The 22,795-nt window shown below is 36.5% G+C and overlaps 1 protein-coding gene across 1 annotated transcript in view; it reads right to left on the bottom strand.

The window, feature by feature from the left end:
* The window catches only part of LOC138709447 (beta-1,4-glucuronyltransferase 1), a 630,527-nt gene extending 608,078 nt beyond the window's left edge, over positions 1-22,449 (bottom strand). The window contains exon 1 of the mRNA XM_069840214.1: positions 22,175-22,449. The gene's annotated coding sequence lies outside the window, so the exon portion shown is untranslated. The remainder of the gene's footprint in view (positions 1-22,174) is intronic.
* Positions 22,450-22,795: the final 346 nt, after the last annotated feature.

Genomic DNA, 22,795 nt, shown 5'->3' on the forward strand with positions numbered 1-22,795 from the left:
TCTGTCGAATACAAATATTCTTGCTTTAGTCTATGTTAATGATCTTTTAGATCTTAGCACTATTTAAGGCTTGCGTGAATTCAACCAACGGAAGGGTGGGTTCACTTTCTTAGGTCCGCCACTTCCGTCGATAAACTCAAAGCAATATGAATAAAATCACATTAAAATATTACGGAAAATTCAATTCACAAAGAAACCCTTGAAATACTACCAGTGTCAAAACAGTAATAGGGCTGAAAAAAGCGTTGGTTATAGACTAAGCCTATGTTTACCAAATGCTTGTGTGCACACTCGACTAGTTACGGTAGCGGCTGATTTTACAGTCCGTTCCGTATGAATGAACTCATAATTTACATTCACAGCATTACTTGTGTTTCAAATTGATTAAGTCGGAAAAAATATTACATTTACAAAAATATCATTATTATCAATCAAGTTAAACACATTCTCCCCATGCTCTGAATTCAGTCGTCTTATTATCTGTTCTTTGTTGGATTTTTGTTTCCGCATTCTGATACAACCTCACGTCACTCAAGCAGGTCTATTATTGAGGAGTGTCGAATGTTCACTCTATCTGCTCCTTACAGACAGAAGAGACTCATTTTGTAAACAATGTATATAGAAATTATTTACTATCCTGATATCAATACTTTTCTTCAGCCCTACTGACAATACCAATTTTTGTAGCATTTTTAACTCTTAAATTCACAAAGTATCCTATAGGATACAACAAGTTAATAGGCTATATGCTATAATTTTAATAGAACAAGACAAAAATTGATAGGAAAATTAATTACTGCGAATTGACAGACATAACACAGTCCGCTCAATTTTATTTTATTAGGTTATTTTACGACGCTTTATCAACATCTTTGGTTATTTAGCGTCTGAATGAGATGGTGATAATGACGGTGAAATGATTCCGGGGTCCAACACCGAAAGTTACCCAGCATTTGCTCATATTGGGTTGAGGGAAAACCCCGGAAAAAACCTCAACCAGGTAACTTGCCCCGACCGGGAATCGAACCCGGGCCACCTGGTTTCGCGGCCAGACGCGCTGACCGTTACTCCACAGATGTGGACCAGTCCGCTCAATAATTGCTAACAGATTAAGGGAACATGGTGAATAGGAAGTATATGAGGAAGTTCAATGTCTTTCTACGGAAGGATCTACACTGCGTGCTGACATCATAATAATTGACCGAGATAAAAAAAACTGGTCTCATTCTTGACCCCACTGTAAGATTCGAAATTAATGAAGATCAACCAAAGCAGGTACATGAAGAGAAACGCGCTATTTATCTTCCATGCTATGATGATCTCAGTCATAAATATAATATTCAAGATTGGAATGTCATTGGACTTATCTTTGGTTTTCGAGGAACAATTTCCAAAATTACATTGGAGATCCTCAGAAAATTAAAAGTTCCTGATAAGACTGTTCAGACAATTGCATCAACCATTTTAAAATCTTCATTGAACATTATCAATCACCATCTCTATTCATCTTTATAATATTAAATGTATATTATTTATTTTCAATAAATTTTTATCGTTTTGATAGCTACCACATCTCGTCGAAGAATATTCTTTTTTAAAATTCCATTATGTATTTTTTTAACATTAATTTAGCCTACATTTTCTTTTTTGTTCATTTGAATTGATTAGGATGTCGATATTTTAAATCCAAGATTTGGACGGCTATCATTTCGATGATATTCTCTCTTCACAATACTATAATATTGTACAACATGGACATTGCGATAGTTGGTTTTCTTTACAGTCCGACACGGTTCAATAACTAGCGTGAGAAGTGAAGTTTTGCCAATTTAAGGGTTAAGTATGTTAGAATTACTTTTCATTTGACAGTTTTCACATCAGGCGTTCAATATATTTATTACCATCTTAAGTTCGCTGAATTTCTTTTGTTAAAGCGCAATAAAGATCGGCTTACTATTCACAACTGTAAACTCATAAATGGGAGTGCTCGTATTTCCTTCATTAGCTTTGGAAGTAATTTCAATAGTTTCTATTGCATCTACTCTTTCAGAAGGAATTTATTTTTCAAGCTATAAAGTGTTCATAAAGCTGGATTATTTTGTTGAGAGCACTTTGAAGTTCTATACGTGATGACAGTTCTATGTTTTCTTGTATTGTGAATCCTGTACTATAACAAAGAGTCTATGAAACAAGGATAAAGGTAGTGCAAATTGGAGCGAGAAGAATAGCACAGTAAACACTTCTACATACAAGAAAAATATCAAACCAGTTTTAAAATAATAAACTAATAGCGCAGAATCCATCAAACTGGTTGGAATACGTAAACAGAATAGAAAATCACAGGATACAGAATATATTGTATATAGGCCTACAGAGTGTCCCATTCATCTTGCTCACCCAAAATATCATTTTTCTTAAGTGCCAAATGAAAAATTGTTTGAAACAAAAGTTGTTTAAGTGCTAGTAGCCACAAAACATGACCCAAGAATGTCTGTTGAAATAACAAAAATACTTGCCTTTAAGGGGAAAGAATCAGTTCCAGTAACATTTACCTAAACATCAAGCTACTGCAACGAATTAATTCCTGTAAATATTTTGGCTATTACGTATCATTTGACAATGACACATGAACTTCTTATAAAATAGTTATTACATTTTTTTTATTTTATTGGGTTATTTTACCACGCTGTATCAACATCTAGGTTATTTAGCGTCTGAATGATATGAAGGTGATAATGCCGGTGAAATGAGTCCGGGGTCCAGCACCGAAAGTTACCCAGCATTTGCTCGTATTGGGTTGAGGGAAAACCCCGGAAAAAACCTCAACCAGGTAACTTGCCCCGACCGGGATTCGAACCCGGGCCACCTGGTTTCGCAGCCAGACGCGCTGACCGTTACTCCACAGGTGTGGACTAGTTACTACATATTTTATCAAAACAATGGGCTACTCTTTCAGAGGCGAGCTAAAGTTTTTCTGCTCATATTATATTTTATGTTACAATTATTAACAAAATAAATAAATAAATAGATATATAAAAAATAAATTAATTAATAAATTAAATAAATAAATTAATTAAATTCAATAATTAAAAATTAAATAAATAAATTTAATTAATTAATTAAAGTAAATAAATAATTAAATAAGTAAGTAAATAAATAAATTAAATAAATAAATGAATAAAATAAATAATATAAATTAATTAAATTAATAAATTAAATAAATAAATCATTAAATAAAGTAAATAAGTAAGTAAATAAATAAGTAAATAAATAAATAAATAAACACAGCAATGAAGCCATCCTTAGTTCAAAGAAGTAAAACATAACATATTTACAATATCATTAACCAGATTATATTATTTGTATTGTTATTAATATTCATACCAGTTATGGTGTACGGGTTTCACCATAACACACTAACCAGACTAATCCTCTCATACGGAAGAGAAATACGGATTACTAGGAAACGGGATGAAACAGTCACCGCAGCAGAGATAAGATTTATGCGATACACAAGAGGTTACACATGATGGGACCACAAAAGGAGTGAAGACGCAATGAAAGAGATGAAAATAGGCCTAAAACCTGTACAATAATACAAAGGAATGCACAGTTGCTTTGTTAACTGTCCGAAGACAGATCTGAACCTCACAAGTGATACCAAGAAGGCACCATTTATGAGGCAACTAGGCCAGGAGATAATGGTGTAGGATGGCCAAATCCTTTCCCCCTCCAATACATACATCACCAATTAATATTTGAGGAGAAAAATTCGCTCCGGCGCCGGGGATCGAACCCGGATCGTTAGTTCTACGTACCAAGCGCTCTGACCACTGAGCTACGCCGAATTCAATCCACAGCTCCGGATCGAACTCTCCTCCTTTAGTGTTTCCCTTTGTGGCCTGACTCCAAGTTAGGCATATACGTTGACATTTTATGTCCAAGTCTACTGCCATTATACAAGGGGCGCACTCAACTGAGTGACTGTTTTGGCTAGGATTCCGCAGTCAAGTGCACAGTAATTTGTAAAGAAATATGCACTGCTAGCTATGAGAATATTAAAGATGTTATATTAATTTGTCCTACAAAATAAATATCTGTAATGTTGACAATTAGCAACATATTATACTAGTCAGACTTCAGATGTATACAAACAATTGTTCTTTCTCTGACACATACAGTCAAGTGAGATGTATTGCCTGATAATAGATGCACAATATCAGCCAGAACTTCAATCAGAGGAGAATGCACATTAAGAACTGAAAATATAGTGTCAATACAATGACGAGGAAAAGAGGATTAGCTTCAGGAGTCCGGAGCCTCAAACCTTTCCTGATCAAGCGACACCGACAGGTGGGCCCATCCTACCTCAGCCCCCCGAGAGGCCAGGTCCCAGACTGGTAAGTCCGAGGGTGCGGAGCCCCAAACCTTTCCTGATCAAGCGACACCGACAGATGGATCATCCTACCTCAGTCCCAAGAGAGCTGGTTCCAGCCCGATAAGCCCCAGGGTCCGGAGCCCCAAACCTTCCCTATATCAGCATCGGAAACCCGTACTTTTATTTATTTCATTTATTTATTTCATCAATCTGTGTTCACGTCATGGCGGATTAGATGTGTTCTTAATCCGCCATCACTCTCTATACAAATATAACAAAAACTAATACATATTGAACTATAAGTATCTTCTATTCACAATAATAATAATAATAATAATAATAATAATAATAATAATAAATATAGCTCTTGTATTTGAAACTCTTAGGCCCAATTGTATAAAACTCCCTGACTAAACATCAACTTTGATCGAAGATCGAAAAGTAAACCGAGTTCAGACACTTCTTCTATTGTATAAAACTTTTCTGCGATCAAATTACCTTGGTTCAAATGCAATCTAAGTTCACGTGAAAAGGATTTGGCAACATCGCATAAACAGGTGAAATACGTGATGCGCGGACCATGTTATACAGGTTTGTTCAGTGTTGCCAATCTAGCGATTTTAACTCTTTTTCAACAACAATTTCTTTTAACTTTCATATTGTTTAAATAGGGATTTAATGACCTTTTTAGCACCCCATAGTGACAAAATTTAATTTTTCTTTGTTGATAATGAGAAATCTAGCGACTTTACAACTACTTTTTCGCGACTTTCCGTATTACACTCTGTTGGAGACACTGTTTTTTTTTTTGCAATGTAAATAATGGCGGACAATAAGAAGAAGGTTGACTGTTCTCCAAGTTGTTATCATGTTATGGTGTTTGATACTGCTAAACATAATAAAGCTTTATAAAACGACAATTTTCATTTAGTAATACAGTTAATTGAACATTTATGAATGTACAGTTACCCTTAAAAAGAACGAGACGATTCTTGGTCGTCGGAAGTTAAAGTTCTACAGCGCGGTTCACTCGATATCGACGTAACGATACATAACATGAGAAATAGTACAAGAATTGTTATAAGGACCGCAACAAGGACAAGGACCAGAATAAGGATCACGAAGAAGACTGCCATTTAAGGCCAGGATTTCACAACATAGCTCGAGTCACAAAATATCTTTGCTTCACTGTACCCAATGGCAAATGCCTGCTTCGGGATCTACATTCTGGACTGCTGTTGTCACTGTCTTGTCTCGGTAGCTCATGTAGTAGCGTGTTGGTTCCGCTGTATAACCGAAACGTCTCGTGTTCGATCCCGGGTAAAACTTTTTTTGAGGTGTAATTAATTTGTTCAGAGTTCCTCGACTGTCTAATTTGTCGAAAAATATGGAATAATTTATGCCCAATTTCTGGGTTTTACAAGTTGGCTGAACCTCGTCAAAAAAAAAAATAAAACTTACTTGGAAGTTAAAAGTATTCTTCCTCAAACAAAAATCATAAGAAACAAAAATAGACCTGTTAACTTAAAATCTTGTCCACATGCCATCAGCTTCTATTACAGATCTAAGTCGATCCGGCATGGATGTCACGAGATTGTGAAATAAGTTCTGATCCCCGGCGAGATCTTCCCAGGTGTTAACAACTTGATCCCACAATTCGTCTCGATTTCGAGGGCGTCGGTGGGCATAGGGACTATCCTTCTCTTTTTCAATTCCACCCATAAATTTTCGATGACATTCAAATCAGGTGACTTCGGAGGCCAATTAATGATTTCGATCTCGGGTCTCCTTTGAAACCATCTTTGATTGCTTGCAGCATAGTGCACGGGATGGCTATCCTGCTGGAACAGCAATGTTCCTTCGGGAAAACGTTCTCGGGCGGAGGGAAGGAATATATTTTCCAGAATGTGCTCGTAAGTTCCCACATTAAACCGGCCATAGATGCTTCTATAACGCCAGGTCCATCGTAAGACATCCACCCCCAACACGATATGCTAAAGCGCCCCGATCTTTCACGTCGGTGCACATAGCGCTGGTCATGTCGGAGACCATCCTCACTATAGACACGGACAGGACCTTCGTAATCACTCGAGATGGTTGTTTCGTCGGAGAAAATTACATTTCTCCAATCGAAATCCACTCGATTGGTAGCGAAGGCAAGACGGTCGACAGCTTGTGCTTCCCCCAATATTTCCATTTGCGCAGCCCTCCGGCTCCTAATACCGCGGTTCCTCAACCTGCTGATCACAGTCTGTGAAGAGCCGGGAAAGTTAGATACTGCTCTTATTTCGTTAGCAGTCAGAAAGGGGTCCTGTCGAACTGTCTCGAATAAGAGAGCATCCTCTTCCAATGAAGAAATCCGCGGACACCCAGGAATAGGGCGATTTTCGACCTCCCCTAAATTTTGGTAACGATAAGCCACCTCGCGGCTGTACTTCCAGGAACACCGACCAAACGGCCAGCAGATCTAGCCCCATATCCAGCCTCAACTAGAGCTATAACTCGCTGTCTCATGTCACGTCGGTTCGCCATTACGATGAGAAATGAGGGATGACGATAATACTTTAGTGTAGACAATGACTATTTAACGTGATATAGAATTATTGAAATAAGAGGCATCTTGCATAGTAAGAGTTAATAAATCAACCCTAAATTAAATATCTAAATAACAGGATATAACAGGAAGTCCAACTGTTGCGAAACTAATCAAATTAAATCTAAGCTGAAGTAGCACAGCCATTGATAAATGTTTTGTACACAGAATTAGACTGAATTAGTATTCGACAGAACCTATAAACAATGGCTTGTCTGAACATGATAAACAAATCCTAAGTGTTTCCAATGTCACTGAACAATTTCAAAATATTAATTTAAAAACTAAGAAAGGATCGTAAATGTTGTAACTAATGATTATTTACATTTATATCTACAAAATTAATCTTGGAAAAACGTATATGATACTGGTACTACTGATATTAAGAGTTAATGTATTGCATTTTTCACTTAATTTCATAATCACTTCAGTGGATTTTCTCCACTCAATGTTGTGAAAAAATTCAAAAGTAAAAACATGTAGATAACGCAGGGACTTCAAAATCTCATGTATTAAAAAGAAGAATCTATATGTAATGAGTTGCAATATAATGATCCTCATGTTCTTAAATACTGCAAGGAGTACAGTGTAATTTATCAAAAATTATGAATGAGGGAAATAGAATATATTTGAATAGAAAAGTACAAAATTCAGATAATGCAATTAAATCTATTCGGAATATTATTAAATTTAAACTTGTAGATATCCTAAGAAAGAAAATATTTTTTCACTAAAAACCAATGATTATAAAGTAGAGGATCCCAAATCTATTGCAAATTCTTTTAACGTATTATAGTATATAGTACAGAAATATTATTGACAACTTACACATTCAAGATTTTGCAAAAGATACTGCAATTGGTTACTTAACAGATGCATTTAATAATTAGTATTAATATATGTAATTAGTCAATAACTGCAACAGTGCTTTTCCATTCAATCATAACATGAATAAAATTGAATGCATACTAAATTAAACACTATTGCAAACACGTAGATAAAATAGTTAAAATTAACTGAAGGTGTGAGAATGAAATAATCTAAAGCCATACTTTTAACAAAAATTGTTTTGTGCGAGTGCATTTCTTACACATATGGGAAAGTTATTAATAAAATATTGTAATAATTACTCAACAAATTACATAGCCTAAGGACTCTAAACCTTTGTAAAAGTTTGTCTAGTATTATATATATTTTTATAATTTCATTTTAATTGTTAGTTTTTAATACATATGCATTTACATTGTATATGTGTGTGTGTATAAATGCATTCATTAGATTAACGTTTATAATATTATAACTTGTAATTTTGTATTGTTTGCGATCATTAACACTTAATCTCAGGACTTTGTAAAACTCTATTTCAACGTTACTTAGCTATTTCAACGTTATTTACACAAAAAAAATCGTTGTATAGACTAAGAATCGAACTCGCACTCTTCTACACAACACGCAGAAGTCTTACCGTCTGAGCTATTAAAACGACATTAAAGCTTTCCTTTCTGTGTGGAGTGTCGATCTAGTCATGAAGGTCCATTGTCGATTTAACTACACGATTTATGTATATATTTATCTTTCATTTACGTAATATCATATTTTTTTGCAGTTTTTGAAGTGAATTTCGGAACGATGCTAGTAACAAACCAAATAGTCTGAATTTAAGTAACTCAATATTCGTTATCTTGTGTATCGGTGCTCTGGTCTCCGATCATGCGCAGTGTCTCACATCTGAGACTTAGGAATATTCAATCGTCTCATCCTTTTTCAGGGAAACTGTACCTATCATATCCATTAATGATTAATGGTTGTTATAAACATAATATAATTAGGCCTATAGGTTATGTTATTTGATACTGCTGAACAGATAGAGTCTTATAAAATATAAGAATGTTTGTGTATTAAGGCAAGAAATTGAAAGAAATATATGTAAATGTACCTAACATATCTATTAATATTAATAATAATGGATATTTTATTTGCACAATCTGTCACTCGTATATTTCAAACAGAAAATAAATAACTGAACTTGGATCATCTAACTTAATCGGAGAAATTTCTTCAGTCAAAGTTGACTTTAGCTTGAGACAAATTAATCTCAGATTAGACTTTATACAACACAAAATTCCAAGTTCAGCTGAAACAAGGATCAATTTAACCTCTGATCTAAGATTAAATGGTTTATACAATCGGGCCTTACTTTAACTTTTTCACTTCTATACTCAATCTCTTAAAAATTATTCTGTTAACTTCACTGACTACTTTTCGTAATTTCCTATCGTGTCCGACTACTCAACATTTATAATTCCATATCCGTTAGAGCTTTGACTTTCCCTTCCCATCTAATTTTAACTCTAAAAAGAAATTTTCCTAATTTATGCAGATTGCTGGCGTTTGGGGGACCATTCATGTTTATAAGCTACTATAGCGTTTATTTGTAGAAATTTTTTATCCACCAAACAGTTTCTCAAATCATTCGTTGCCTGACACTTCAACGCAATATGCATTGCGTCTTCTGCTAGTCCACACAAAGGACATTCATCCTTCTCTACGTTCCCTCTCTTATTCTTGAGTCTCCAGATACCTAATCTCCACCATGCCATTCCTGTTCTCTCTTCCCTTGAATTTAGTCTAATATATTCTTCCTGTTCCCAAAACTGTTTAACCTCCCTATAATGGAAACCCGTACTACTCCCAAAGACTTTACCCCAAACATTTTTTTTTACTACTAGGCCTGCAGATGACAGATGAAACGAGGGTGAGGTGGAGAGTGTTGGTGGAATGTTAGAGGGAAACGGGATTACTCCGACCGGTAAGCAGAGACCAGTTGAGAAGGACCAATGACAGTTCTCCATGCTTGGACTGGAAACCAAATGACACCTTATTTTCAAGACGACGTATTTCCTTAATGATGATTGAGAAACAACATTGTAAAAGCGTCATCATTACTAGCAATCGCGAGTGAAGTTCCAGGCTTGTTTCGACCAACAGAAGAGTGAGAGTTGCCCCAGTCCCTCTATACTCCTTTTACAGCGGGTTCATTTTAGTATTCGTCTAGGTGTTCCCTGGTTCCCAATTCTAATAAATAATTCAGCCACTTGACGACGCCGATTCATTCCATACATTAGTTTAAATGTGTTACTTTTAATAGGCTATAGCGTATTTGCTCGCGGAATTTGCGCATTTTTAATCCACGCGAATTTTTAAAATTAGACTTCTTGATCTGGGTTTTATTTAAGTATATAGTAATTAAGAATACAGCACTTTTGTCACCTAAGACTATTGGTAATCTTGAATTATAAATAATAATTAAATTGGGTATATGACAATCATAATGAATGCAAAATACATAGCAGATGTAGAATTCTCAATAGGTAGTCTTTAATTGAGCACATTGTACGAGTTTATAGGCCTATAGGTGGTTGATCGATGCATTCTTCATGTTCGTGGTGAAAACTGCACGAAACCTATTAAACAGTAAAACTTGTCACAGTCACTGCCCTTAGGTGTAGTTTACAACAAGCATCAGTGTTGAAGTAACGTTATTTAGGGTTTCTTTGTGAAGCAGGTAGTTGAGTTGGGTACTGTTCAATGAACAATGCCATGGAATGCAAATATTGGCAATGGAATTTAGGGAAGGAAAATTCATACTACAAAAAAAATGTACGTAAAATGTGTGTGAAAAATACATGGAACAAAATTAAAGTTCAAAATAATCTTTCAAAATTTAGGGTGCGTAAAATACGCGGTGACGCAAAGTACGCCGGCAAATATGGGAATTGGTAATTGGGATTTTTATCTAGGGATAAACTTCAATATATGGTTTCTTCCCTTATCTTATATCATCATCACTTCTACTGTATCTTGTGCACGCTAAATGAAATGTTGACGCCTTTTACTGAATTTTCGTAGGCGTGATCATGCGTATTCGACAAATACAGACAAATCTGCTGATAAACTGTTTGCAGTTAGGAATCTGCGCTTTTAAGACGAACTGTTATGAGGAAACCGCATACTGAAGTTTTTCTCATTTAACAAACACAAAAACAAACGTCCACACCTGTGGAGTAACGGTTAGCGTGTCTGGCCGAGAAACCAGGTGGGCCACCTGGTGGGTTCGATTCCCGGTCGGGGCAAGTTACCTGGTTGAGTTTTTTTCCGGGGTTTTCCCTCCACCCAATATTAGCAAATGCTGGATAACTATCGGTGCTGAACCCCGGATTCATTTCACCGGCATTATCACCTTCATATCATTCACACGCTAAATAACCTAAGATGTTGATAAAGCGTCGTAAAATAACCAACAAAAAAAACAAACACAACAAATCTTCTATTCCAAGATAAACTGTTTGCAGGAAGAAAACCGTACACTAAAGTTTTTCCTTATTTAGGAAATGTAGCCTATAGGGCACTACCCAGTTATACTCATAGAAACACGCACATCTGGAACCTCAATAAAAATTCTCCATTCATGCTTTCGTTTTATCTGAAATTCATACCCATATAAACATCAAAATTGTCATCAGGAATTCATCATGAAGATATGTGTTCCGACAAGACTAAATTAATAATTTTGAATATTTCATTTTTGTAGTTTTTTTTTTGACTGAAAAAAAAAAAACATTAAAACTGTCATCAGTAAGTTCAAAGGAAGCCTTTCTTTACACATTTCGATGTATCTTCAGATTATTTCATATATAGAACTACTTCTTGTTTTATTAAAGCCACCGGCGTAGCTCAGGCGGTAGCGCGTTTGCCTGCTGGTTCCACCCAGAATTGCGCTCGGGCGTGGGTTCGATTTCCGCTTGGGATGATTATCTGGTTGGGATTTTCCGAGGGTTTTCCCTTCCGTAAGGCGAATGTCGGGTAATCTATAGCGAATCCTAGGACTCGTCAAGCAAAATATCAACTCACTATCACCAATTCCATCGATTTTAAATAACCTAGTAGCTGATGCAGAGTCGTCAAATAAACTAGTAAAAAAATCTTTTTGATTAAGAATGGCTTCATTTTTTAACTATGACACAACAAAATATTTTTTTAATCCAATGCAACCAGGTTTGTCATTTGATATTTCTGGTCTCTCCTGGCAATGGCTTATTTGTAACTCATTTTTGAAGTGGGGCACCTGAAAGGCGGAGTTACGCTGCCCCGATGATGATATTATGATAGGATGATTATGAAGTGCCGGGAGAGATCTTAAACTTACGCCTAACCTAATTTCCAGACTATGGACGAACACAGGAACGTTCCCCTTTAAGGAAAAATTTGTCTATTCTAACCGCGAATCGAACCCGGGACCTCATGAACTATAGTCAAAAGCTTTGAAAAAATCCTTCTGTCCTAACCGGGAATCGAACCCGGAACCTCATGAACTATAGTCAGAAGCTCTGACCACTAGTCCAATTAGCTAGTATATATCCATCGATTCATAGAGTCATTCAACCTAAGAGCCAGCTGGCTAGTCTCTGAAATTGAGACAACTCATCCTGCCTAAGGTTTTTCCGTGGTTTTCCTAAGGCGCTAAAACAAATGTCGGGATGAGCACTAAAAGAAATGGGCCACGGACCTGTATTCATATCACCATGACCCCTTCACTTTAAATTAATTAATAATTACATCTATCATAAATTCATAAATTAATCGACCTATTACCTAAAAGCCAAATTGGCTAGTCTCTTATATTGAGACAACTCATCCTGCCTAAGGTATTTCCGTGGTTTTTCTAAGGCGTTAAGACAAATGTCGGGATGAGCCCTAAGAGAAATGGGCCACGGACCCATATGTCCTTCCCCAGAAGTTCCCCTTTTTTTCTAACAAACACTAGCCCATGAGCCTGGTCGCTACAAAAGACCACGTAGTTAAATATATCAACTTGTTTTAAAATACACTATTAACTCAATAACTGGTATCGGATTCTAGAGTTAGGTATACTTGGCTCGGAAACATGACGGCCTCTCTTCTTGGAATTGGTAATCCCTCATAAACCCCCATCCTCTACTCAACCCCTAGCCGCGTGGCAGAAATACAATAGATCCCAGCATTGCCAAATCTAGCAGTCATTGCCTCTACCTGTTGGGTTTCACCCATTCTCAGTGTCTTTGTCGACGTGTTGTTTTATACCGTTGTATGCTTCAATATGTATAATATTTATTCCGGCCATGAGTAATGAGTGTTGGAGCAGATGATCCGCAGCCAGGCCTCCTGATACACCTGAAGATCCAGGACCATCACGACAAGAACAACAAATAACACCGTCGAAGAAAACAGAATATCTTATTTGCAGAGGAGCGTAGCTAAGAAAACAAAGTGTTAAAATTGTGCCTAACGTTAGAAATTCTATCCATAAAGTAATCGAAAGTTCAGGCAGTTTAATAAGTATAAATCTTAATCACTTAACATCGGACGCAACCGGCGGAGTTGGATATATGGGCATAGAAATTAAGAATTACGGTTCACCAACTAAAGAGAAAATAAATAAATTAAAACAGAATTCGGTAAGATAGACGATTTTAAAAGTGATTTACTTCGCCGAACAGTATGTGAACAGTACGCGAAAGAGATATCGCCAACAGCAACACCGTCCTTAGCAACCTAAGTAATGACATTATTCACAGCAGTGCTTAAAAGTTTTCTAACTTACAGCAGTGAATTAAATGTTTTTAAATCACTCTACATGACAACCAACATATTAGCAATAGTAAAATGAATATAAATGAACTTCTTCGCCAACAACACATTACAAAGAAAAGCCCTACAATTTAAAATTAAATTTACATACCAGTAATGAATAAAATATTGTATAGCACACTAGAGTAAACAAATTTTATGCGTTCGTGGAAATTATCACCCAAGGCGAAGCTGATAAAATCTAACTTTACTCTTTTGTACTATAAATTCTATAACTATTCAATGATCACAGTTTCAGAAAATTTTACCAGCGCAACATTCTTAAGTATAAAATTCTGGAACTTCAATAACATGAGAATTTAACACTTAGTATAGAAGTCTGCATTTTTTTGCTTATTTAGGCAAAACATGTTAGTGAAAATATAAATATAAAGTGTTTTTAAAATAAGTTTGTTCATTTTTATATCAATTTTGTTTTAGTAATTATAAATTAAGGTATATTTACAAAGATAATATAGTCTTTCTGAAAATCGCGGTTTCACGGAACACAGTTTGAAAAACGTTCGCAAATCACAATGACTTCAAGAATTGGCAACTCGGCTAAGGGTTTATCCCTTGCGCGTGCCTGCAGTTAACTGGTGAAGGGTATGAGGGAAGGTCGTCATGTTTTCGTGCGAAGTATACTATTTGTCTTTGCATTGTAAAAGCACTGTCGCCAATAGCTGTCTTAGACGTGTTATATGTCTACACTAGCTGTTATCAATGTTGAGCTCTCTAAAATCCGAATATTTATGGTTATGCATTAGTGAAGAAGACAGCGATGCGTACCTATCTATATAGCAAAGTACGCCCTGCTGAGACAGAACTGGCGCCGACCTCTGCAACCGGTCACATTACCGCTACGGCAACCCAGAATCTTGGCTACCTGCTGAAGTAACTATGGTCAACACACGGGATCGAACTCGTGACAAACCGGTCCTTAGTTGCACTCTAGTCGCGGTTGTCGAGTCTGAGATCTACCTACTAACCACATTTCATTCATTTATAACCTCGAAAAGTAGTAGGCTAATTCACTTTGTACAATATAAATAAAACTACAGTCACAATACAAATTACACAAAAGTCACAAAATTACGTAGACTCTTCTTCCTGACTATACGTTACGCAGCAATTTAAACAACTGCTAAATCAAGTAAATGTCACATTGCATTCTTGCAAATTATTTTCTTCTTTAGTCACGAAATTTCTACGCTCAGAATCACTTACTGCTCTTTATTCTTATCTCAAACACATGCAATACACAGAAAGAATAGGTAAACATATCCATCACATACCCTATCCTACCTGAACCATAAGTTTATTATAAGACTATCAAGAGATACGTTAAAAGAATAATTTGTACTATAAAACACAACAAGTTTCTGCAAGCACATAGGCCATCCCCCGACTCTTTATCTTACTAAAAGCTAGGTTATTGCCTTTTCTTTAAATTTACTGTTACTTACTTACAAATGGCTTTTAAGGAACCCGCAGGTTCTTTGCCGCCCTCACATAAGCTCGCCATCGGTCCCTATCCTGCGCAAGATTAATCCAGTCTCTAATCATAATACCCCACCTCCCTCAAATCCATTTTAATATTATCCTCCCATTTACGTCTCAGCCTTCCCAAAGGTCTTTTTCCCTCCGGCCTCCCAACTAACACTCTATATGGCATTTCTGGATTCACCCATGAATGTTACATGCCCTGCCCATCTCAAACGTCTGGATTTTATGTTTTTAATTATGTCAGGTGAAGAATAAAATCCGTGCAGTTCTGCATTGTGTAACTTTCTCCATTCCCCTCTGACTTCGTCGCTTTTAGCCCCAAATATTTTCCTAAGAACCTCATTCTCAAATACCCTTAATCTCTGTTCCTCTCTCAAAGTGAGAGTCCAAGTTTCACAACCATACAAAATAATCGGTAATATAACTGTTTTATAAATTCTAACTTTCAGGTTTTTTGACAGCAGACTGGATGACAAAAGCTTCTCAACCGAATAATAACACGCATTTCCCATATTTATTCTGCGTTTAATTTCCTCCCGAGTGTCATTTATATTTGTTACTGTTGCTCCAAGATATTTGAAATTAAATTTACTGTATGTGTAGAAATATATTTTTGTTATAAATTTGCGTTCGAAGAAGTTTCTGACAGGGGGCAAAATCCTGTAGAGACTCTGACAAACATTTCGGAGACACGCTGTGTGAATCTTACGACATTATTTATAACATAATAAAATGGTAAAGAGCGAATTGTGAATGAATAGCCATTTGTGCTATTTTCTTAGACACAGTAAGCCTACCGTAATCTTTTTTTATTGTTATATTGAAATGCTATTTAATATGTATAATTCCCGGATGAAATACCTTGTAAATATACCGAACAGTAACAAAATCCGTTCCCATTCCTGAGTCTGTAACGCAAAATGTGAGGTCATTTCTTGCAGTTTTTCATGAACAGGAATTTGAAGTTTGAACGACTGTATATCTTTTATTGGTTTATTTTACGACGCTTTATCAACTGCAATGGTTATCTACCATATGAGTGAAACGAAATGAGTCCAGATCCAGAGCCAAAAATTATCCTGCATTTCCTCTTCATGGGTTGAGGGAAAACTCAAGGAAAAACCTCAACCAGTTAAATTCTCCCAACCAGGATTTGAACCCGGGCCTGCTCATTTCAGTCACACATGCTAACCTTTAGGCTACTCCACAGCGGTGGACTAACGACAATATTCAATCATATTATATTTCGTAACAAATGATTAGAAAGAAAAGTCATGGAGGTATGCATGTTATTTTTTGCGAAAATTAAGATACCATCAGGATGCATAACATATCGCAAAATCTCATTTTCCGCAAAAATTGACATAGCACCTTTTGCCTTGGAATCACATATTTAAGGCAAAATTGCAGTGCACAAGAAAATACAGCGTATCAAAACCAATTTTTCCGACAACACTAATAAAATAACCTTGTATTTTCGTGAAAATCTTTAAATTAATTACAATGTTTATGTTTACATTGATGAAAGAATTATTCTGCACATTCGTGGACAGAATATCATAAAAAAAAAAGATATCTGCGCCTGGGATTTTACTCCAGACTATTTCTTAAAGTCGTCTCAAGTGATCAGGAGAGTAATAACATTCACGGTCCCAGCCTACTTTACAGGTAGTTTACTACTGTACCTAATCTCTTGAGGCATTGCTGTAAGTAGCAGAAAGAAAGTGGCTTTTCACACAAGAGTGACCTTGAACACACGCCAGCTTTGCTGGCTGCCTTCGACGACTGTTTCTGTTGACGGCGTCAGGTATGCAAAGTATTGTAAATCAAACCATCGTATATCTGCATTCATTTTTGAAGAATAGACTATGATATTCTTGAGGGTACTAATCCTGTCGTTGAAGTTCAGTGATTTGGGGGCGACTGATGTTCACTAGGGATGTAAACATCCCACGTTCGATTCCGGACATTCGTAATAGCCAAACTGATGTCGTTTGAAGATGTACAGTGGTGGCAAAAAAAAACCGGACCTACCCTTGTAGCTGATTTCAGAGCTGTGTTCACTCCAGAGCACGATATTTTACTAAATTAACTTATTACTCCTAGAACATGAATTTTACCAGCAATCGAAAAGTATTGGGAATAGATTTGAATAAGGAACATAAAGTTTCTTCCCAGGCAGGATTCGAACCACGAAAGTCTTAGTTACCAGTCTGTCGTGGTCTAGAGTGAACAAGGCTCTGAAATCAGCTACAAGGGTCGGTCCGGTTTTTTTTTTTGCCACTAATGTACAATATTGGGTTATACTCCGATATACCGTATTTGCTCCAAAATAAAACCCCTCGATTATCAGACCTTCCTAAATTTTTTTAACTTTCTTATGTAATTTTATGCGAATATTAGACCCTTTACGAATACATCGTTCATCTCAGCTTTAAGACTTATTACACCTTACAATGCAATGATTTTTATTTAAAAAAATGTTACAATGAAAGAAAAGATTAAAATTGATTAGCTGATGCATATGGTATTAATTAGATTTGCAATGTTTTTCTGACAAAGTTACCTGTGAACAATGGCTGATTTTAGGTCTAAATGAAGTCCACGAGCAAGATATCATTTTAATTTTTATGTAATTAGATTTAAACACACGAATGTCATTAGACCTATGTTAATATGAATTTGTTTTACTAGATAACCATTAGATAGTATCCGATAGTTATAGGTTAAGTCTTTGTTTTCATTTAACATTTTCATGTCTCAGTATACTAGTTTGGGTGCGCTTCCGAACAGGGGTAGCGGCATTTCCTCTAAGGTTAGATCCCAGTTTAGGCGTGTATGTATTATTCGAAAATTAGCGGCTAGAAAATATTGAGAATAGAACGCATGTTTATATGACATTTTTTTTCGATTAATACACACACACCTAAACTGGGCTCTAACCCCGACGAAGATATTACGGTCCTCCCAAATCTTGAAATGCAAATCCAGCAATTAAAAATAAGAAAGAGAGGGGGGACCTAATTTTCGAGAAATACGTTGTATGTGTGTAGACATTCTTTAAAAATACCCAGCTACCTCAGTATTGGTGCTAAATAATAAAAACAGGTAATACATGATACCAGATTTCAGACTGACCTTAATTTCACTATTCTACTGTATTACATCTACCTATTGTTTTACAAAACGCTGTGCACAGAAATGGAAGGTAAATAACGAAGTTTCGCTGATGAAGTGCGTGATAAAGTTTAAATAACCAATATATTGAGTTTTGTGACTCAACACTTTTGTGCGTAAGTTCGTATCAGTCGTTCTGAAGTAACTGCGTTCCAGTTACTGCACGCGATTAACTATTCAAGTACAAAATAATTCTTAACTGCATGTACTACTGGGTGTTCATTTCAAAGTGTGTCATGACGTCACTGTTGTTGGGTCACCGATTTGAAGCGAGTTTCAGCTTATATGTTAGAGAAATTGCCTATTATTTAAGACGTTCTTCAATCTGAACTTGAGAACATGTACGGTATAACTTGAACGTCGTAGCAACAGATGGCGGTCTGTACGGTCTGTGTGCTACCATAACCTCTTTCGAACTGTGTTTTGCGCGGGCAAGTCGTACGCAGGGTATTTGTTATCATTGGCTGCGTACGGTAACATTCCACAACACAAATCAAATACTCCGTGTCCATGTTGACCGTCGAAGTTAATGTCAACAAATACGTAAGTAATCGTCTTAACCCTCTCCACATATCCCGACAGTACGTATTTCCAAACAGTTCACATTCCTGCCACTACCGGCGTTACCGTACGTATCGGTACGTACTCTTCAGAATGAACGCCGTACTTGCTAGGCAACTTCTCTGCCTCTTTGATTATACACCTCTGCGGAAATGTAGGAAGATTGAATTCTCTAGGCTCATCGGCTAGCCACATGACGGCATACAGCGAGCCATGACACATTTTGAACTGAACACCCAGTATACATATCATTAATGTAAGTATATTTCAATCGCAGTTCTGATTATTTAAACGTTCATACAATACAAATTTATGTGTAATTATGTATAATTTGGTGTACCGGAAAAGGAATATTTTTATAACTCATTCAAACATCGCTTAGAGCTTATTTTGGTGCACCCATATTTTACATTGGCAGTATTTTTAGTAGGTTATTTTACGACGCTTTATCAACAGCTCAGGTTATTTAGCGTCTGAATGAGATGAAGGTGATAATGCCGGTGAAATGAGTCCGGGGTCCAGCACCGAAAGTTACCCAGCATTTGCTCATATTGGGTTGAGGGAAAACCCCGGAAAAAACCTCAACCAGGTAATTTGCCACGACCGGGAATCGAACCCGGGCCACCTGGTTTCGCGGCTAGACGCGCTAACCGTTACTCCACAGGTGTGGACTTGGCAGTATTATATTCTGTGTTATTGATAATGGAAGTGCAGCGTTGTGCAGTATCAAGTAACTGGAACGAGGGGAAAAAAAATCCGCAACGCATATTAAATCCTACAGAATATAGCGAAGGGTTTCATGTTTATATTTTTAAACTTTCTTTATGAAGATTCTTTTTATTTTAATACCAATTTATGGCACGTATCTGTAATGTCTGGCTATAGCTCTCTACTACAATAAGTTACTCTTTAGCAAGCAGATTTTATCGCCAATTTAAATACGAATTTCAGTGGGTAATAAAATTTGTAATATCGTACAACATAAATATGCTGAAGATAAAATAAATTTCCTTAATAAAATTTATAGCGAACTCGATCACATAAATCCATCGCACTTACCCACCGGGCGTTGAAATCTAGACGACTGAACCAATCAATAACTTCGATCTTTTACAAAGTCACACTTCATACCTAACCAGCATTGTTTTCTATGAAAAATGTACGTTAAATTTTCGTCTACAGAAAGAATGAAAGTTACAACACAACACTTTTAATGACGACTGTATCTTCCTTTGCTTTAGAACTTTTTTTGAAACACACACACGAATACGATGGCACTCATTGCTCGAACACAACCGAGAAGCGACTCTGCAGGTCCGTAGAATCACAGTCCGTTGCCACCGGATTGAATATTAGTAATATGCGGTGTCAAACAATTTTCAACCATTTTGAACGTCAAAGTGAAGAGTAGAGTCTCTTAAACAGGGGTACTTAATAATTGAACTTCTGATATTTATCCTGCTTGTTGTAAGAAAAGTTCACGATGCGTTTAATGCAAACACACAAATTAAAAAAAAAAACTTACGACAAACTTAAATACGAGTCAAAGAGCTATAAAAAAACGCGCACTTTTCAGTATCTTTGAACTAATACCGAAATATCGTAGTTCTTCTATAAAGTATTTGTGACTTTACGCCGATTGTGAAGTTTTATTTTGTGGCATCGTAAAACAGATACGTTACAGGTAAGGTTTTAATATTTTCTAGCTTTTAAAACACGTTATAAGACAAATATGTTAAATTATTCATCTTTAAGTTTCACAATACATGGTAAAAAATGCAATGAATACCACCTTGTGAAACATAAATCAAGACTGGTATTTCCTTTGTGTATTCAAGTCACGGCCGGTGTTTCTTGTACGCTCGAATACGTGGAGGAAAACGCTCATGGGTTTTCCCAGATATTCCAGTAACTCTGGGCAGCAGCAATGCAGATCTGCATACGAATTTACAGAATAGGATCTGATCATATTAGCACGGCGTATTTTTACGGAATCACGTCTTCATGACTTCGCGCAATTTCGAATGACCTTTTCTTCTAGGTAGTATCCAAAACGCTTTCAAGACACTATACTTCAATGAAATCCTAAATGGCTTGACATGGATTACTGTGGACAGTTTTTAAAGAGGGAATAGTATTAGAATCGGCCTAACAAGACAACGGTTACTAATTTTCATTTTTTTTGGTCCAGGGAAAATAAGTAGTCCTATACGAATATATTCAACTTTTATTCATTTATTTATAGTAGTCTATAGGGATATGTTCGAGTGTTGACAGAACAGCGTAGTGAGCATTAGGCAGATTACCCTTCTAGCGCTGTATTGTGTGCCTAGAATTTGCACATGCCCTGTTATTTATGCTAATAATAAATTTGTAGCCAAAATTCTTCTGGTAATTTTCGATTTTCCAAAAATAATTGGTGTTATCATATATAATTAACCATCCTGAAACCGAAAATCGCTTTTTTGAAATGTTTGTCTATCTGTCTGGATGTTTGTTACCTTTTCACGCGATAATGGCTGAACGGATTTCGATGAAAATTGAAATATAAATTAAGTTCGTTGCAACTTAGATTTTAGGCTACATGGCATTCAAAATACTTTATTTAAAGGGCCCTGAATTAAATAAATCGAATTATCTCGCTTATGATTGCTTTTCGTGAAAAATGTTACATAACAAAACTTTCTTTAAAAATGATTTCCGATATAAGTTTTATTCTATGAAAAATTTTGATAGGACTGATATTTAAGGATATACAAGACTTTTAAAATAACCGCTGCCTCAGATTATAGCGTTTTTGTTCCTGCAGTAACTCCTATGTGCAAAATATAACATTTTTGAGTAGGAAGAAAAACGCATTTATTCATTCCATGGCAATGGTACATAGGAGATCGTGAATTCTTACATTTTCGAAAGAAAGAAATATAATTACATATCACTATATATGCTGTACCACTATTTAAGTTATTTGAAGGGTTCAGAACCATAATGGGCCAAGCGCCATTTACTGCAGACGTAGAAAACAATGGTTAAAATTAAGTTATTACCATAATTAAATGGAAACATATAGTGAAATATATCAGAAGCCTATTTCTTACGTGAATACACGAAACACGTTTGTTTATGTTCGACCATGCGCAGGAGAGGTCAATTCCCTGAATATAATATTATTTCCAAAAATTTGTCTGATTTCACATAATATTTCCGCCTCATCCCAGTGCCTTGCCATCTGTGAAGCGCTACATGTTAAACCTAATAAAAACAATCACGCAGGAAAAAACATCGTGACATACCTGACACATCTGGAGGATCTAGTGACAGTGGTCAGTGCAGCTGTGGCGCGTCATGCCTGTGTTCAAGCCCGGCGTAAGTCGTCCGGATCGATCTTCTAGCTCACCACTGTCTCACCGCACTCACAATTACACACAGATCTCACCACCATTTTATGTTACAATATCCGGGGCGGACGGTAGCATGGACGGCAAATAAACAAAAGACAGACGTGCTCAGCCACGGGCGTATCGACTACGAGTTCACTCCAGCAGGCCAGTCGACTACTGAACAGCAACTGAAGTCTGTGGCTACAGTACTTCTCTCCCCCTTGCTAGACGACCGCAGTCAGAGCTGCCAACATGCGCAAAACCAGCTAGCGCGATCAATCATTAGATGCTGCGATGCTTTCAGATGACTCAACAAATCACAACTCGTTGTTCTCTTATGTTTTGGCTTCATAAAGCAGGCTTACCTGCCTCGTATTCTGCAGTCCGTTGTTCGAAGCTGCTTATTGTCTGGAACGAAATGCTCGTAGCATGCAGCGGCAGAAAGTTGCTCAAAGCAACCACTTGCATTACTGTTATCTAACTAGCGCTGTATTTACGACCAGGCCGCATATAACAATGCAGAGGCTGGATTTT

Source organism: Periplaneta americana, chromosome 11, assembly GCF_040183065.1.
Source record: "Periplaneta americana isolate PAMFEO1 chromosome 11, P.americana_PAMFEO1_priV1, whole genome shotgun sequence".
Taxonomy (NCBI): domain Eukaryota; kingdom Metazoa; phylum Arthropoda; class Insecta; order Blattodea; family Blattidae; genus Periplaneta; species Periplaneta americana.